This window comes from Molossus molossus, unplaced genomic scaffold, assembly GCF_014108415.1.
Source record: "Molossus molossus isolate mMolMol1 unplaced genomic scaffold, mMolMol1.p scaffold_m16_p_1, whole genome shotgun sequence".
NCBI classification, from domain to species: Eukaryota; Metazoa; Chordata; class Mammalia; order Chiroptera; family Molossidae; genus Molossus; species Molossus molossus.
In genome coordinates, this window is record NW_023425344.1 from 115,216,246 (window position 1) to 115,230,282 (window position 14,037).

Genomic DNA, 14,037 nt, shown 5'->3' on the forward strand with positions numbered 1-14,037 from the left:
GCTCTAACCGCTGAGCCAAACCGGCCAGGGCGGGGCTGCTTATTTTAAGTCAGGTTTTTAAACGTTCCCAGCTACACTTTCTAGGAACACATTTGTAGCGCCCATGATGGAACAGGCAAAACCAAGGGGATATATGAGAAATGCCTTGGACACTGCATAAATTACAAGTGTTCCAGAAATCAAAGAGAGGAAGAGGGCATTTAAACTGGGAGGTGGCCCCTGGCCAGTGGTTAGAGCGTTGGTCTGAGCACCGAAAAGCCGTGGGTTCGATTCTTAGTCAAGAGCACATACCTGGGTTGCAGGTTTGATCCCCACTCCCGCTGGGGCATGTGCAGGAGGCAACCAAAAGATGTGTCTCTCTTACACGGACTATTTTTTTTCTTCTTCTCTCTCTCTCTCCTCTATCTCCCCTCCTCCCCTTCTTCTCTCTCTAAAAATTAATAAAAAAAATATCCTCAGGTGAGGTTTAAAAAAAATGGGAGGATGGTAGCTGGCATCAGAAAGATGGTAAGATTTGAGTTGGTCAATAAAAGATGGCCAGCATTTCCATTGGCATTTTTGGAAAAAGAGAGAATAACACTGAAGAAAGCCTGAGGGCAGAGGCAAACAAAGAGGGTGATAGGGACTATGCTTAGCTGAAGTTAAGGCATTGGATGGGCAAACTCAAAGACAGAAGGACCTTGATGTTTTTACTTTACCCTGAAAATGACAGGAAATCAATGAAGTTTTTTCATGACAGAATGGAACGACACAGCCGGAACTGCCCAACCAGTTCAGTTTATCTGCTTATCCCTCTTCCAAATGTTCTCATATCATGGACAACTAACTTTTATTTTCTCACAACTATAACATGGTTGCCCTACCGAATGTTCCTTTCATGTCTGACTCCAGTCATCATTAAATGACTGGGTCAGAAGCCACCACTTCAAGTAATGTTCAGGAGTAATAGAGCCAAAGAGTTAAAACCCCAAGTACAATGAAGAAGACAAATACTAACAATTGAAAAAATGGGCAAAGAACATGAACATGCAATTTACAAAAGAAATAACACAGTTTAAATCTCTTAAACTCCCCAATTATTAATGTAATAAAAATTAAATAATGGGAAATTCTTTGTCTACTAATTTGACAAAGACCACAGATTCCTAAAGCTCATTTTTGGGTGAAAGTGTAGGGTTAATAGCCATTTTCAAATGTTGGTGGTGGGGAACCTTTTTGGAGAGAAATTCAGCAATGCCACTTACCGGAATTTATCTTTCAGGAATAGCCATTTAAGTACCTATGACATATGTACAAGGATATTCACTGCAGCATCATTTTACTAGGGAAACACTGGGATCAATCCAAACATTGTCCAATGACTGGTGTGAAAAGCACTACCTTAAATGTCAAAGTTTTTCAGGACTCTGGCCTCCACACTCTTTCTGGATCCACTGATCCTCTCTCCCGGCTCCAATGACTATCTCTGCATGAGAGGACTCCAGTCCTGACCCTACCTCAGGACTCCAGACCCCTACGTCCAATTACTTACCAGACAGCCCACTTGAACATTTCAAAAGCAACATAAAACTATATTAAAAAAGGTATTTAAAAAAAATCCTCACCTGAGGATATATTTACTAATGTGTATGTGTGTGTGTGTGTGACAGAGAGAGAGAGAGAGAGAGAGAGAGAGAGAGAGAGAGAGAAAGAGAGAAACATCAATCAGTTGCCTCCCGTACATATCTGACTGGGGACCAAATATGCAACCTAGGATATACCCTGACTGGGAATCAAACCCACAACCTATTGGCGGACAGGATGATATTCCAACCACTGAACCACCTGGCTAGGGCTCAAAAATCTATTTTATGACAACCATTCAGCCTTAAGAAACGGCACCTACTCTGCCATCCAAGCCAGAAACGTGGGACTTACCTCTCTTACCTACCTCTCACAGACAATTAATCACCAAGTCCTGCTTATTGTAACTTCTAAATTACTTTGACTCCTTCTATTTCTCTCCACACCCATTTCCAAGATCACTTGATGGGACTACTGCCAAAGGCCTTCAGTGTTGCTTCCCTCCAATCTATATTCCTCCCTACAGCCAGAGTGATCTTTCAAACATGCACATCTCATTACATGATTCATCTCAGCAGAGTGCCAGCAATTCAGGAAGGAGCCTGGCTCCCCATTACTGCTGGCCCTCCACGTCAGCTTCCCCCGTCCCTTTCTCTAGCCTAGGCTCTGGCAATATCTCGCCTTATTCTAAATTAGTGACTCTCAGGTCTGGCTGCATACTGGATCACTGGGACAACTTTAAAAATACCAGTGCCCAGGCCTCATTTCAGGACAATGAAATCCAAATCTAATTAGTGACTATAATGGACAGCCAGAGGGCCCCCAGCTTTACATACAACAGTCGGGGAAGTGCTCTCACTTCCTGGATTCACACATCCTCAGCCCCAACGCCATACTTATCCTTCAAGACTCAGCTTAAATGTCATCTTCTCAAGGGTCATAACCATTTATCCACCAGGCCTGGGGAGGCTCCCATTCCATGTTCCGTAGAACCCTTAATTTTCTTGATCACAAACTAGTTGGCTTTAAATGGTCCTAACTGCCACTAATGGCTACTCAATAAATGCCTATGAAACGAATACAAGTAAATTCTACTATCAGATATGACAGGAAGCCACTGTGAAGAAAAGCTGGAAAAAAAAGATGTGCAAAAAAAAAGATGTGCAAGAGGTAAACCAACACCTGTAACACCTCTGAAAGAATGTCTCCTGATTTCTGTGTGCTGGTGGCAACCAGAGGCCACTGGTGCCTGTAGTCAATCATGTCTTCTTATGAAAGCTTTCCCAAAGGAACATATCCCATCATCCTTGTCTTCCTAGTTCATCGAAGATGATAGACAGGAAGCTGTTTCTCCCATCTGACAAATTAGAAGACTAAGCTGGTTGCCCAAAATGACAAAAGTAAACCAGAGGAAGCCCTCAGAGCTGCCGTTGCTCCGGGCACCAAGCTCTCTCCCCCACAGTAAACAGTGGGACAGCGGATGAATCGAGAACGCTGAAGCTAACATTTCTGTAGCAACTCCATCTAAACTGTATTTCATTCAGTACTTATTAAGGTGCCCATTAAAGTCTTGCTGGTAATTGAAAAAATTATATATGTGCAATGAGAATGAGTTAATGTTAACAGAAGAACTTTAACTTTTGCATCTCCTGACTTTTTATTTTTATGTTGTACCTTGACCTTGCATTTTTTGTGTGGGGTTCTTTACATTTTATATGTAGGTATAAAGTCATATTTGAGATATAATTCCATTAGCCATACAAGCAACTTCATAGGCCATTATGTTGTATCAACTTTTTTCTGTAGAAATAAATTGTTAAAGATATTATTCCTGGAAGAGAATAAATTCTTGGAATTACTGAGTAACTTATGTGCTGTACCACTGTTCCAAGAACACATTACTTATTTTATCATGACAAACTGAAGTTATTAATCTTCTGGCTTCCATTTCAACAATGAGAAATGCTGGGGATGCAGAGGCACCTGCACTACATGCCGGTTCAACTTTATATCACCCATAAACATCTCTGCTGTGGACACCTCGTCCAAACAAATGCTCACACAATACCCTATGTACCATTCAATTTTATGAAACTATAAAAGTTCCTTGCTGTTAATTACAGAGACAAATGTCTCATCACACATTTGGTTACCAGATAGCATAATTAGTTTTCTCCATTAACCTTTCAGATATAAAATTTGATTTCCAAGTAAAAAAACATTGTAAAACCCTTGGAATTCAAATAGCACAGTATATTTGTACATGTCTGAAAAAATAGGCAATACTAAGAAAACAATTTTATGGATTATTATTTATAAGGATACTGATTGTCTGGAATACTGAAATAAAATCTGTCTAAACTTCTTAATAATTTTATAATATATGATCAAATGTGCATGCAATAAGTTATCCTTTGTGTAGAAAGGAAGTACAATAATCTGACCATGAGTGGAATGCACCCTTTGATCTCTCTCTTTGGGTATGGTGTTGGGCTCAGTGGGTCCATCACAGCTTCTCCTTTGTTCCCCAGTCATCCGGGCATCTGAGAGACAACCCATGAGGGAAGGGTCTCATGTCTAGGGCAATGCAACAGTTTTTTGTATACAAAGCTAAATGACCCTAGAACCTTGGCTGCTAAGTACCACGCTCGAGCTCACTATGTAGGGGTATTTCTGACTGTCACAGTGACTAGATGGGTGCTTCCAACATTTGCATATATTATGCTGCCAACATTCAGAGGCTGGAATCAAGACCTCTTGCAATGTGGACAGTCCTGCACAAGACTGTCCCGACTCAGACCTTCCTAACTGCTGGCAAGTTACATTTGACACGTTTTTTAAAGAAAACTTTTTGTTGCCCGGCTAGTGTGGCTCAGTGGTTGAGCGTTGACCTATGTACCAAGAGTTCACCGGTTTGATGCCTGGTCAGGGCATATGCCCAGGTTGTGTAGGAGGCGGCCAATCGATGTTCTTTCTCATTGATGTTTCTATCTCTCTCCGCCTCCTGTCCTCTCTCTCTAAAATCAATCAATAAAAATTATTTAAAAAATAAGTAAAAAATGTGTTGTTTTTTTTTTTGTTTGTTTTTAATTTTTAGAGAGAGAGGATGGGAGAGGGACAGAGAAAGAGAAACATTAACGTGAAATCTGAACACTGATCGGCTGCCTCCTGCAGGCTCCCTACTGGGATGGAGCCTGCAACCTGGGCATGTACCCTGACTGGAACTCAAACTGGCAATCTTTTGGTGCATGAGATGATGCCCAAGCAACTGAGCCACACTAGCCAGGGCAATTTCAACATGTTTTAAATGGTACTCATTCATTTATTCAAAATTGCTTTTTGAGATTCTACTCAAGTATTGGGTGCTAGGAACACAGTGAACTCAAGGTCTTGTCCTACAGGAATTCAAGCTGAGACTTGAGGGATATAAAGGATCATACAGACAAAGGTGGCAGCAGTCATTCCAGAACGACACCTGGCAGAGCAGATGCCAGGGCCACGATACTGCAACAGTCCAGAGGCACCTCCACACCGTGCAATGAGTCTGCCAGGCCCTGGTGGGCTGCTGTCCACACGAGGGCACCGTGGTGCCTCCTGTTTCAGAGTTCAAGTTTCGAAGGGGCCTGCCATTAACCTAATGAAAAGAAAAAACCCATAATGAAAAATAAACATTCCCTTGTCAGTGTTGACATATTTTACTCCTGATTTGTGAGGTCCAGTTAGTTACTAAGAGGATGTATAAATCTTCATCTCGAAAGCCAGGGTGGGAGCCTAGAGGTAAAAGAGTTGGATAATAAAGTTTCAAAATGGCTGACGTCGCCACTTTATTTTGCATTTAAAATTGGACTCCTCACTCATTCGCTGAACATAGAATGATGTCTGTCACGTTACCAACACGGCACTAGGCAGTGTGGACACTGGGATGATGTTTGGGGAGTTTCCAACCCAGTGACAAAGGTATGTAACTTCCACAGGGACATGCTCAGGACACTGTGGAAGGGCAGCTGAGAGGGGAATCAGAGAAGACTTCCTGGAGGAGATGATGTCAGCTTGGACACTTTAGGGATAACAGAGAGCCAGCAAAGGGGAGGCAGGAAGGTGCAAGTGTGGCATCCAAGCAGAGGAGGTGGCACATGTAGCTACTGAGGTGAGAGAGTGACTGGCCTAAAAGGAAGCAGGGCCCGCTGCTGGCCAGAGAAGAGGTCAGGTGCCACTGGAGCCCGGGAGGTGGGAGGGAAGGGTCAGGAGGAAGCTCGAAGCAGACAGGTGGCAGTGCATGCAGGGTCCTCCTGGTTATGCTCAGAGTCCATCCTAACCTGAAAGCCACAGAGGACACAACGAATCTCTGGCAGGGGGCAGTCCTCAGAGTCGTGTGGTGCTCCTGGAGCTAAGGGCGGCCCCAGATAGGCCAGTGCAGGTTCCTGTCTGCCCCCATCCCAAGGCCCACCCCTGCCACTGCTGTTACCCGCCCTTCCGGGTCACGTTCTCGCCAATCATCTGCTGACTTATAATAACAGACTTGCTGTGTAAACTCTTAGATCAATTTTTAACCTTGAGATGCAAACACAGTTCCTAAATCTTTATTTCATCTAAGAGATGGCCATGTTATTCTCTTCCAAAAGAAAAAATCCATATTCCCATGGGAACCAGGGAGGCTAAATTGTTAATACATCTCCTCAGAGTGTGACCTTTGTGGGGATTTTTTTAATGCTTTGGTCACAATTGGTGGAGGAAAAGCAAACTATCACAACACATCACATGAGTCAATCATAGGGCAAGGGTGGAACCACACTAGCCTTCATGGAAGACAGAAGGAGGCAGTTTTCCCTCCAGATGAGTCTTGGGGAGCAGGCCCACCTCCTGTAGCTGCATGCAGGGGCCATCCCTGCACAAACGTGACTTTTGCCAAGGTCTGTTGTGTTTAATGCATGGCTTTGTTTTCTTACATTAAGGTGAAAAAACCTGCCTCCTGTGGAGCTGAGCACTAGACAATGCCAAAATCAATTTATAAACAGGTCAATAGTATCTTAAGCACCTCAATGTTACAGCAGAAATTGGAACTGACAGAGCATATGCTATTTTTCAATCTTGCTTTTCAACATATAGCTGGCTTTCCAGAAGATTTCAAGTGGAATCTCACAAATCAACCTCAGAAACCCCAAATCTCTATGCTAGTTTAGTATATTTAAAAAAACTCCTTCCAGTTAAATACAGCACATTTTAGTTTGGCTCACTAAATGTCACTAAAGTCTCAAAACAGCAATATTTTAAAACAGATCTTCAGAATCCTATACAACAGTGTCCAATATATTCATGCATTTAGATAACAAAGATTTAAACTTTTCCTTGAGATATCTTCCAATTCAGAAGAAGAGGGAGAGGGGTAAAGAATACAGCATTTTCTAATTGAAAAAGTGTTTCACCATATAGGATTTCCTATATGCTGTAAGAAACCCTGATGATGGTGGAGGGCCAACATTACTATACTATCACAGTAGATAAAACCCTCAACAGTTTTGTCTACCTGAGGTTATATCAAGGCTTTCTGACTGTAAACCTTACTTCTCTCTACTATGCTTTATAAACGGAAAAGTTTCCTAGGTAATGTTTGAACTGGGCTTTATTATTTATTTATTTTTAAAAATGTTTCCCCCTTTATTGATTTTAGAGAGAGAGGAAGTAAGAGGGAGAGAGAGACAGAAACATCAATGAGAGAGAACATTGATTGGCTGCCTCCTGCATGCCCCCCACTGGGGATCCGGCCCACAACCTGGGCATGTGCCCTGACAGGGAATTGAACCAGCGACCTCTTGGGTCGACGCTCAACCACTGAGCCACACTGAACTGGGCTTTAAACAATGATGGGAGAGACAGGATTGCAACAGATGGAGTGTGGACTGGGCTGAGACGGAGTACTGGTATGGAGACACTGGATAGTGAAAGGAACCAAGGAGAGAAAAGGAAAGGTGCTTCAGGAAGTAACGATGAGAGACCAGCTGGACACAAGAAAATGTTTTTAGTGAGGGCGAGGAGGGAGATAAGGCTAGAAAGTTAGAAATAGTCAGACAACAGCAAAGGAGGGAGGAGAGTGGGTTTCACGGCCAATCGCAAAGAATGTGGCAAGTCAAGTCCAAATCCAGGCTCTTATCTATGAGCTAGATGACCTTAGGCAAGTGACATTTCCAAAGGCCCGTTTTTACATTACTTCCTGCCTGCTTTTTCATCTAAAAATGGACATAAAAATATCTTCTCATAATCAGTGCGAGGGGTAAATGAGATACAGTATGGGAAGTGCCCAGCCTACAGATGTTAAACAAACCTCAGTTCTTCGCTTCCCAAATGGGCCCTGAGTTGTCCCATGTCCACCCTTCTCCTGCTATCTATGGTTCCCCTCCACATCTGCAAGTCCCACTCTGCTGGGGAGAGGATGAGGGTTATGACTAAGATCAGCCCTTGTGGGAAGAATGGGAGGGGTGGGGACTGCAGGTAGTTCTGACATAGTGAAGAGTGAAGAGTGCAGAACTGGTTGTAACTAATAACTACTGTGTGCCCTTAGGCAAACCAATTTCATCTCTGAGCTCAGTTTCCCATGCATGTAACAGGTATAACACTGACCTTATGATGTAGTTGTGATATTAACTAAGTGATTAATGAAAAAGTATGAGACATGCCTAACTGCAAATGCCTCCCAAACTTTGGACAGAAAGTAATATCTAAGAATGAGCTACAGAAACACGTTAACCTGTGCACTTATGTTCAAAGATGCCACCAGTGCTGAACTTTCCTCAAGAGGCTCTCATCGTTTGCTTTGTTGCAATCGTGTGTGTGTGTGTGTGTGTGTGTGAGAGAGAGAGAGAGAGAGAGAGAGAGAGAGAGAGAGAACTTTATTTTTTTACTACATTGGTGAATATAAAAGTTATGAGTTAAATGTCTTTTTTATCTCCTTCATCCAGGAGTGAATTCATTCAATTCTCATATAGTAATCAAAAGCAATAGGTCCTATTCTTAAAAATAGTAGAAGTGACCCCTGGCTGGTTTTGCTCAGTGGTTAGAACATTGACCTATGCACCAAAGGGTCTTGGGTTCAATTCTGGTTAAGGGCATGTACCTGGATTGTAGGTTCGATCCCCGGTCCCAGTCCGGGTTGTGTAGCAGGCAACCAATCGATGTGTCTTTCTCATATTGATGTTATCCCCATTCCCTCTCTTTCCTTTCCTCCTCCCTCCCTCTATATCTAAAAATCAATGGAAAAATATCCTCGGGTGAGGATAGAACAAAAAAGGGACCAAAGCCAGCCTGTCTGTGGTCTTGAAGAACATCCAATGGACTTTCAAGTTGTCTTACAATGAAAAGTACTGCAATTTTATGAAATTAGTCAAAATTTAAAACAACACTGCATATAAAAATCACTCTTAAAGCTCTAAATGCCTTTTAAATAACTGAAATAAAAATGTTAAATAGTTGCCTCACAGTATCAAACTTATAAATCAAAACTAGTTAAAATGCAGGACTATCATAACTTCTCATTTACAAGGTAACTTGTTGGCAAATTAACAGATGGCATAAAAATGAAGACTTACATTATTATTTTTTTTATCCTCACCCGAGGACATTTTTCCATTTTTTATTCAGGTAGAGTGGGAGGAAGAGAGAGGAACAGAGAGAGAGAGAGAAACATCGATGTGAAAGGGACACATAGAGTGGCTGCCACCTGCACGACCAACCAGGGCCGGGGACAAACCGCAACCGAGGTACATGCCCTTAGCGGGAACCGAACCTGGGTCCCTCTGGATCGCAGGCTGACGCTTTAACCGCTGAGCCAAACTGGCCAGGGCTAGACTTACATTATTTTTTAAAAAGAGAAAATGTATGATCACCAGGGAATACAGAAATTTCAATGTGTTTTACAATAAAATAACTGTTTATACCTCTATCCCTGCAATTGCTTTGAGCCACGTTTTGGATCCATAGTAGAACCACATATACTTTTAGTGCGGCAGGAAACCTTGGAAACAATCTAGATGGACGTTTTTAAGTTGTGATGAGGGTGCCCTAAAAGTCCTGCAGAGGTCTGCAGGGGGGGGCAGGCAGAGGACTGTGGGACATGGTACAGGTGCTCAGAGTCTCCTCAACCTGCTTGAAGCAGCCCCATCCCCTTTCACCTGTTAGACATTTTGGGGGTTCCACAGGGGAATGCATTAACCAAAGCATTTCATGGGGTTCAGGGCATGATTCTGGAGACAGACAGACTGACCCTGGTTTTATCCTGGTTCTGTCACCTAGTAATTGTGTGAACTCCTTAAATTCCTCATCCATAACGTGGGAATGATGCCCTTCTTGGGACAATTAACAGGACAACATACAGAGTCGGTAGATTGGTGCCTGACACACAGCCAGCTCTGCATAAATGACACCTATTATCATTGGTCACATTCCTAACCCTAAGAGCCACTCTTACTATTCTGTCCCCTTCATTCTACTGCCAAAAAAAGGGAAGAACTGACATGAAAAAGGTCAGGGACATGGGGACACAGTGGGCCCTGGTGCTGAGCATGGAGCTTTAGAGAAAAAACACTCTTGTTCCCAAACAACGTGCCTTTCGGGGGTCTTTCTGTTCCTCTCTTGAACCTTCATTTTTTTTTTTTTTTTTTATCCTCACCCGAGGATATTTTTCCATTTTTTGTACAGATAGAGTGGGAGGGAGAGAGAGGAAGGGAGAGAGAGAGAGAAACATTGACATGAAGGGACACATCGAGTGGCTGCCACCCGCACGACCAACCAGGGCCGGGGACAAACTGCAACCGAAGTACGTGCCCTTAGCGGGAACCGAACCCAGGTCTCTCCAGACCGCAGGCCGAAGCTCTAACCGCTGAGCCAAACTGGCCAGGGCTGAACCTTCATTTTCTAAAATTCTGACCCGAGGATATGTTTTTTATTGATTTTTAGGGGGGATGGAGGGAGAAACATCAGTGTGAGAAAGAAACATCATTCAGTTGCCTCCTGTACACGCCCAACCAGGAGATCGAACCCACAACCTTCTGGTGTACAGAATGACGCTCCAATCAACAGAGCCACCCGGCCAGGGCCTGGACCTTCCATTTATTTGAGGTTGCTTCTCACTCTCAGAACGCCAGCCACAGAGATGGTGAAACATCAGAGCTTAGAAGGAGGCCCAGCTCCCGAGCCCTTTGAGGCCAAACAAGAATAGGAAGGGACCCAGGCCACTGGACCCTAGGGGAAGCCCACCCCATCTAAAACATGGACTTGTCCACTTCTCGGGCAGGAGAGTTACACTATGGTCAGGGCCTAATTCCCTCACTTGGAAAAGTGGGAAGGAATCTTTCGAATGTGTCATCTTTGAGGAGACTCTGGGGCCCCTGGTGGGGGCAGCTGTTGTCAGGAAAGCCAGACTCAAGTTCAGAGATCTCAACCCTGCTCACTTGGCAGAGCTACTACACCTGTGCTTCACCTTCTAGAAGTTATATAGCTGAACCAAATATTGAAAAAAACAGGGCCTAGCACATAATTGGAGCTCAGTAAATATTTATTAAATGAATACATGATTGACACTGAACACCTGAAAAGTAAACATGTTTCAAATTTATATACTATAACAGTAAATCTAAATAAACCAACATCCAATGTATACAAAGAGATTGTATTCAGTGTTTGTGTGATTGTTCCGAATAATAAACTGAATTAACTGCCTCATTAAAATACTTTCTAAAAGTGCCCTGCTACCAGCTAAGGCTTCTTCTGTGATCCTTGAACTTGCCTGGCTCAACTTGTTAGAGAGAACAGATCTTTGGACAGGAGATTTGGGTTTGCTCCAGGTTCTGCGGTTTATGAGCAAGTCACTTAACTCTGAGCTTGTTTCCTTCTCTGGTCAGAGGGACTGACAACACCCGCCCTAACTATCTCATGGGAATACTGTAAACACCACGAACTGGAGATGTGAAAGCACGATCTGAACTCTGAGATGCAGCCCTCACCCAAAGTCAGTTTATAATGACTTTTACCTACTTCCCTAGATTCTCAGGAGCTCTCCCCCAGATTCTGAATGGGATCCTTCTCTTCCAACTCGACTTTTGCCCAAATGGTTCACAACTGTCATTTCATTATCAGTCACAGAAAGAGGGGGTACAAGTGGGGTGTTTAGAGCACAGGCAGACCTGCAGGGGACCCCAGCTGTGGCACTTGCTACTTGAGACCTTCAACAGGCTACCTCTAGCATCTCTCAGTCTCATGTACAAAACAGGGATGATAATGACTCTTACAGATTTGCTCTCAGTGGAAATGACATCATCCCCATAAAATACTCAAGGCTGTGCATACAGTAAGCACTCAAACAACTGTAGCTGCTATGACTACTGAATCTTGTTCCTTCACTGTGTCCTGAATTTGTCCTATCTCCCCAACTGCATTTTCATCCCTGAGAGAAGGGACCCTGTCCTATCATTTATTTTGTTACCCCCTAACCCCACTTCCATTCCAGAAAAGTGCTCAGTTCTTCGTATTTCCCCCACAAACACCTGTTGAATTGCTTAAAGTGAATTAAGTTGTTCTTCTCTAAACAGTGCTCAAGTTTTTACAACAGTCCATCACAGCCAGCTTGACAAAGTCAATGTACATACGGTAGAGTAACCTCTGCTGGCCCTATTATCACAGTAAAATGTGTGATCCCAAAGCACACAGCCAAGCCGCCCCCACTACTGAGCGTCCTCCCACGGCGGACGCTCTACATAGTCAACAGCCTAAAAATATTGCAAAGAAATAGATTTCCTTTGGGGACCTCTGGTAAATTCTGGAGCATTCTCTTTCCCCAAGACATGAACTTTATAATCTTATAGGTGCAGATAGTATCACGGGTAACACACACGTGAGCACAGAAAATGCCGCACAACAACCTGAGGGCCACATTTTAGAGCTGTGTTATGGGTGAGACAGTCCTTCTGGGGTTTTGCTAACAAACTTCCTTGGATGTCATAAACCTCACACCGAGTTCTACACCACAAGGAATACTATGGGTAGATGCTGGTGACTTACAAATCAAACATGATTTAAATCCATGTTTTTAGAAGAGTAACTGCAAACTAAAAAATGTCCATTTTACAACACTGTCAGCAAAATCCTTCATTTTATAGGCTATCCATAACTATTCCCAATTACCCTAGCAATGATGTTTGTGTAATCACTTGCTTTTTCCCCTTAAAAATAAAACTGACCTGGAGATCACAAAATAAACATGTTCTTTAGGAAGCATATCAATTCTCACTCAGGATGAGCAAAAGATTGAGAAGTAAGCTAGGCACCTTTTCATGCTGTTCAGTCTTTTGTCTCCTGATGTCTAAGACCTTCCTGCCAAGTTTGGAAAGCTTATCCCAACCCTGGTCTGTCATTGATGTTCTCTTATCTTCCTGGACTCGAGTTAGGAAAAATGAAAGCAGCAATTTTTGCCCCTTCAAGAGTGTACATTTTACTGAATTTTGAGCACTAGTATCTTAATGTTCTTCTTCCTGCACTCTCTTATATCCAGAATTAACCTACTATAAAGCATCCTTACTGTTTTCCAAGTGCATAGCAGAAAGGGGGAAAAAGCCTGCTTCACTGGAGCATACTAACCCAAAGACATGCTGTTCCATTTTTATGATAAATGTACATTTTCTACTAACAGGCAAATTCTTCATTTCAATGGATAAATTGAGTGGTACCTAGACATAAGATTTCCAACCAATCAAGTTGAAGAAACTGAAAATACAGAATTCCAACTGATTAAGAAACTGGAAAGAGTACAATCCAAAAATACTCTCCTTCTGGGTCACAGCATATCACTTGACTATTAACTTTTTGGTTTTTAGTTGTTTTAACAGTAAACAGGTGCTGAGAGCAGTGCGGGCCTTAGTCTCTGCTTCTTTGGAAAGATCTATGTACCTTCAATGATCGCTTGGCTAAGAAATGCTACATATGTCCTTCCTATTTTACCTCTATTAAGTAACAGTTTGACTTCTCAGTCCTTTGCCACCCACCCGTCCTCAAAGCATAAAAGAGAGAGATCCTAGTGACAGACCACTATGGAGTCTGGCTTTCACATTGTTTTACTTTGTAGTACTACTCACCCTGGGTCTGAGCAGCAATCTGCTTCCTTAAGCCCTGTCAACTCTCCCCAGTTCTGACCTTTGCTTTTAATCACTCTTGCCCAGACTTGCTCCCCTTCTCTGCTTCCTTGTTGTGCAGCATCCAGCTATCCCCCTACTACCAGTAGTGGAGTGGCAGGCAGGATGGGCAAGGTCATAGACAAATGCCACCATTTACTCTCTACTCTGATTTTATGGGTCCTGCACTCCTAGAGGCCAAATCCTAATTGTGGGCTCCTGATCTGAAGATAACAAACTGCACATGCAAGGTACCAAAACTACACATGGAACCAGTGGCAACATTTTGGGCTACCTACTCATTCATCATGCAGCTACATTT

General features: G+C 43.0%; 1 protein-coding gene across 3 annotated transcripts in view; it reads right to left on the bottom strand.

Annotated features, from left to right (window-relative positions):
* The window catches only part of BEND7 (BEN domain containing 7), an 80,178-nt gene that overhangs the window by 62,890 nt on the left and 3,251 nt on the right, over window positions 1-14,037 (bottom strand). The window lies entirely within an intron of this gene.